The following is a 6,189-nucleotide window of genomic DNA, read 5'->3' as shown; positions in this document are numbered from 1 at the left end:
GATGAGGGCAGTGCAGTGACCTTAATCAGACCCTTGCCCAATTCTTGAACTTCCCCTTTGAAACATTGTATAAAATCTATTTCAAAAAACTCTGTTTCTTTGTCTTCTACTACTTGAAAACTTGAATTGACTTTTCTGTGTAGATTTTGATTCAGGGAGAAAATACATAAGCGGGTCTTAGATAAAAGTAAGTAAAATAAAAACGAAGTTCTAGACAATACAGTACTAAAATGATTTTGCAAATTAATGTAAAAATATTGTCTATTTGGGGACATGGAGACCATTTTGGTGTTAAAATACATATATTTTTTTAATTGAGAAAGGCCATGAAACTGGTTTTTGGTGCCCTTGAAATAGATGGTAAGGACAGAGCCTTGTTCAGAGAGACTGGATATGATAAAAAGGTGACAGGTTTCATAGCCCAGAGGAAAGGTGATGGCAAAGGGACCTCCTGAACCATGGACTAAAGGATGCGCCTTGGAGACAGTGATTGCTGAAATCTGAGCCTGATGTTCAATTGATTTCTCTTTTGTTACTATTTTCTCCTCATATCCTTCTCAGTATCAGTCTTCAGTAAGGCTTTTTTAACCATTACAAATTAGAGCAAGCCCTGTCTTATTTCTGCCTGGAATAACAACAAGAGGGCCATGATCATGGTTTGGAGTGAAGTAGGACTGGAGAGAGTAAGAAGAGCTTGAGTGATATACTCAGATTATCACCGAGGAAAATCTGGAGCAGGAGTTGAAATCGGTAGGTGATGATCAGATTATGGAAATCATTATCCACTACTCCCAAACACCCAAGTCTAAAGAAAAATTACAGAAAAAAATACATTTCTGGAAGTAAATGTGGAGTAAATTTTGATGTTATTTTATTTGGAAATTAAAGCTAAAAGTGAGCTCCAAATCTCACTTCTTATGCTAAAATAGTTTTATTAATAGTTGAACTGTGGAATGTTCTAAAAGGGAAGACTGTTACAACACTGTTTGACAATGCATTGAAGACACACAGAGAGCATGGAGCTTTAGTTAAAAGCTATAACCTCAAATATTGGAAACATAGACAAGTGCTACTCATTTTCATACTTTTCCTATTTTTTTTATTATGGATGTGTATCACTTTTATCATCAGGAAAAATAGCAACATGTAACAAACAATTCTGGGTAATATATTTAAAAAGTTTTGGGCTAATTAGACTCATATTTTAAAAACACATATTTTAAAATTTCCTGTCACAAGAGATAGAGGCAGATCTCTTGACACCCTCTACTGGGGCTCCTCTCAGCTGCTTCCATCTCCTCACTGAGGACCTGGTGGGGGCCATGGCAGCCCTCACCCCAAGTGCACAGGTACCAGACCCAGGCTCACAGGGAGGAGAAAAAGGGTCTGGTTCTGAGGCCAGGTAGATTCAGTATCTTCTCCAACTCTGTCTGCTCTCACATAGAGGCAAAGAAAAACCTGCTGCTTTTCAGAGAACTTGATTGGAATGATTGGGCAGGAGGAGTGTGGACAGAGATGGGTTCACGCTAGGAGGAGTGTGGAGAGAGGTGATCTCACCCAAGGAGCACATGGACGAAGATGTGTTCTCCCCTGGAGAGTGGATAGAGAAGGCTCTAGTCTACCCTCATTCTAGTTTTTTCCCTTCTCCACTACTACCACAAATTATGTAGTCAAATTTCCCACATTTGGTCTCAGGGGGTCAACACATTGGAAGTGCAAGTGATAAGCCTCACCCTGGGAAAACCACCTTTGCGATCATGATATCTCCCCTGGCAGGTAAGTATTGCTCAGTCTTAAGTGTTTTCATGGTGCACACGGCAGCCAGCCAGCTGTCATAATGCCATGCTGATGTCTCTGTCGCTTGAGTATCTGCCTTAGCGTTCTCATAGAAATTCACTCTAGCCAAAGTTCTAACACAAAATTTCAGTAGCAGCTGTTTTCTGGCAGCTTTGATCTGTGCATGAGCCCAAATTCCACCTTAAGCTCATAGAATTTTTCAGGATGGCCCACTGCGATGATGACTGATGGCTGGTCACTTTTGTAATGGAAACTGGGTCCCCTGTGCACCAGGTTGCCACCATTAACATTTCTCAACCCTCTGTTGGATAGATTACTGACTCTTTTCATAAGCTTTCTGACCTTGTCTTAAGCTTTACAATCCATGGTGATGAATTTATAGAGTGATTGTGACTATGTATGAGCAGCATAACAGAGATAAATGGGCATTAGATGTTGACAAAGCAGAGGAAAAAATATTGTTCTCCACACCTTTTGTTAGCAAACACCTGATTCACTATAACTCTTCTTTAGTGATTTATCTATAAATCTTCTTTTCTCACTTAATAAAATGCCCCCCAACGCTCCTCCTAGGCCGACACCATGGTTTTGTAATACATTATTAAAGCCATGTCAGCCTCAAGATGCAGTGTGCTTGGGGCTTCGCAGCGGTGTTATTTTACCTTCTGCTTCTAAAAAATGCTCAAAGGGTTCCAAGGACATATTAGCCTCCTTCTGCATTATTCTACACAACTTACTTGGCAAAGCAACCAGAGCTACCCAACGCTTTGGAAGTGGATGTTTTTCTTTCACAAAGTTCTCATATATTTTCTATGAGGTTTGGGGAGAACTATAAAAAATGAACCATATGATTTGAGAAAATGAATTGTTTTCCTAAAAATTACATGCAGAAGCATCATTTGTTCAAGGGTTCTGGACCTAAAAGGCTGGATTTTACTATTATTTTGTAGCTATTTTTCTAGCTCACTTTTAAAAGCTGTATTTTCTTTCCTAGGGTCCAGAATCAAAGGTGTGTTATTTTTATTTTTTTAATATGTATCTTTTTTTTCTTTTGTTTCTGGCCAAGGCAAGAAAGTTTATTGACAGCAATGATTTCCAGTGAAATTGTCTGCTACATGTGAACTGTCCTGGCTACCATCAAGAACAGCACAGCAGCAGCTCTTCTTTAGGTCCGTTGCTAAAGTTTGTGCCTGCTGTTGACAACCTTTTGCTGTTCTCACATCCTTTAGGTTCAAGTTCCGAACCCAAGTCAGCATACATCAAAGTAGGGCAGGCCACAGAGGCAGGACGTTATGATACTGATAGGCTGCAGTGGGGCAAGGGAGCAATGCTTTTTTGAAGATCCTCAGGGGTTTCTTCCATGCTGCTAAGTTGGAACCACTAAACAAGGCCTTGAGAGATGCACAGAGTTTTTGCTCATGGAGATGTGGAGAAAGAGAAACCTAGAGAAGGGCAGCAACGCTCAGAGTTAGATTGTGCAACAGAGATTCCGTCAACTCAGCCTACGTTGGGTGAAGATAATAAGTAGAAAACAAGGCCGAAAAGAGAGTTTAAAGCCTGCAGAGGCCCTATTAACAATTTTGATTGTTTTTGTTCTGTAAGCAGGAGATACATTATATGTTTTTACAGTGGGCAGGTGACATAAATAGAGCAGCTCCTCAGGAAGGTAAATCTGGCAGTAACTTGTTGGATCAGGGATAAAATTGGTTGTAAGGGTGGTTATCAGCTGGGAGAGTGAAAAAGTTTGTGTGGGTAGTAATGAGGACCTGACCTCAGAAAATAAGGGTTTCCGTTAGAAAGAAGGAGGCAGAAACATGCAACCTTCTGGTAAACTGGATTGAATAATTCTAGGTAAGTTCAAAAATGCCATGCAGAAAATAATGAAGAAATTCACACAGTTCTGTCATGCAATGTAAACATGTCACTCGCTCAAAGCCTGTTATCCTAATATTACATGACAGTGTCCTCTGGGTTATTTTCCACTACAAGAGGTTGAAGGAGCTGATAAGCCTGTGACTAATTTAAAATGTAATTGTTGTTTGGTCTTCCTGTGACATCGTTTGTGTTTCATTTCTTTTAAGTAAACAATATAAAGAATTACAGTCTCCAAACCTTTCTTGCTTTGAAAAAAAATAAAGAATTATGGTTCAAGTTCAATGTCGGGAGCCTGATTTCTAGGAATAGAAAAGGGCTTGAGAAAAGTTTCTAGCAAATTTGATCTTCAAATCCTCATTTTCCATCGAGGTTGGCATGCTGTCATCATGGGGGAAGACCTTATCCCCCCATGTTCCCCCATGTTCCCCCATGGGGGAAGAACCTTGTCCCCACAGGTTCTGTGATCCTAGAACTAGGGAGGTTTTCATATACTGAAATAAGTTAGGCACATAAACTAAACAAAGAGGACATGTGCCACTGAGGGGGACCTCCAGGTTAGTAGATCCTCAGAAATTCATGTGGAAAAGAGTTTCTGTAAATCATAGACTATTAGCACCGGAAGGGACTAGAGATCGCCTAGTTAAGTGTAAGAGTTTCAGAGCCAGGCCATGGTGGGTTTGAATTCCCAGCTCCTCCTTATACTATACATGTGGCCTTTATTTTATCAGCAGCCATTTCTGTGAGACACGTGTGAACTGGAAACATGACCATCTTAGAGTCACTGCAAGGATAAAATGAATGAATAAATGGAAAACATTTAGCCCAGTACATGGCAAACACTTGGCACACAACAGCTGTCATCAGAAGTAAGACCAGGGCTGTGACTCGGGTCTCCTGAATGTGACCTGGGTCTCCTTCCACAGAGTCATGGCTTCTCCTCTTAGAGTCCCACCTTAAAGTAACTGTTTCAGAGAACTTCCCTCAATTTTAACATTTATGTTGTCATCACCTTCTACATAAAATTGTTTCCATCATTATTAAGAGGCTACTAAAGCCAACTCTGCACAATCAATCATTTAAAAAATATATGCTCCTACTCAATGAAAGAAAGGCTCATGCTTTTTATGATAAATGATATGCCATCATCAAAAACTTAATTATTACCTATTTCCCCACAAAATATTAATCATCATTGTTATTTTTAACCAAAATTAAGAGGCAGTGTTCTATAATGCTGTGTTCTGGGATTGGAGGCTTGGGTGGAAATCAGCCCCTGGGGCGAGGACACTAATCGCTGCTGTCAGGATGCAGCTGCAGTTTGGAAGGACACATTCTGGTTACCTGGAATAGGCCTTCAGAAACATGCAATTTATTTACATATCTGAAAATATTATCCAATTAAATTATCAGTAGTATATGGTGGAAACAACACAATAAAGCAAAATAAGAACTACATGGGAAGAGGAGGGAAAGGAGGTAATGCCAGCAGAGTGGCCACTCAGGGCCTCACTCTGTAGCAATCACTGCCTTTCACTTTTAGGACAACTCTAGGGAGTGGCTCTTCATTTTCATTCATATTTGTTTGAAGAGAAAAGTGACACTCAGACACAAACTTGAACTTGTCAGTCTCACAAATAATAAAGTGGTGGGCTGGGATTTGAATTCAGATTCATTTGACTCTATAACTTCTGTTCTTTGTGTGTTTTATAAACCTTATTATTATAAAGTAAAACACAGTTACAGAAAACCGTACATAAAGAATTCGTAGCTGACTGAAATTTTGTAAGGCAAACACTTTTGTAACCACCACTGAGCTCTAGAAATAGAAGTTTGCTACAAGCTCCAGAAGTACCCTCCGTCTCTGAAAGTAGGCACCATCCTGATGTTGGTAGTCCTCACTACCAACACCAAATGCAAACATTGTTTGCATTTTTGTGTGGTTTAATTGGACAAATGAGCATCCCTAAAGTATTGCTCATTTTTATTTATCTTTGATAAGTTTGATGTCTTTGATGTCTCATTTAATGTACAAAATTCTCTTTCCTTTCCTTAAAATTTAACTACTGAACAATCTCAGCCATTTTATCTGTAGCGTTTCCAGCAGTCTCTATGTTGCTGGTTGCATAAGTTAAATGGTGTGGTTCAAACTATTGCTCTGTCCTTATTTTTTGTCCATTGGTCTCTGAATGGAGGGGCTTGATCAGACTCAGATTTGATCCCTTTAGGGGGAGTACACAGTGTGTGTGTTTTTTCACCAGGAAACATAAAATATCTTTTTCTGTGTTTTTTTATTTAGAGTTGGGTTCTCACTCCGTCATGCAGGCTGGAGTGCAGTGGCATAATCATAGCTCACTGCAGCCTTGAACTTCTGTTCTGGGTTCAAGTGATCCTCTCACCTCAGCCTCCAGAGTAGCTGGTACTAGAGACATGTGCCACTATACCAGGCTACTTTTATTTCATTTCCACATCTACTGATGCTCAATGCCTATACCATTAATTCACTGGAGGTTGCAAATA

At 39.8% G+C, this 6,189-nt stretch overlaps 1 pseudogene; it reads right to left on the bottom strand.

The window, feature by feature from the left end:
- Positions 1–1,601: 1,601 nt before the first annotated feature.
- LOC142861726 (uncharacterized) lies at positions 1,602–1,784 on the bottom strand (annotated as a pseudogene).
- Between the last annotated feature and the right edge of the window lie 4,405 nt (positions 1,785–6,189).

Source organism: Microcebus murinus, chromosome 17 (genome assembly GCF_040939455.1).
Source record: "Microcebus murinus isolate Inina chromosome 17, M.murinus_Inina_mat1.0, whole genome shotgun sequence".
NCBI classification, from domain to species: Eukaryota; Metazoa; Chordata; class Mammalia; order Primates; family Cheirogaleidae; genus Microcebus; species Microcebus murinus.
This window is presented reverse-complemented; position numbering and strand designations above follow the sequence as displayed.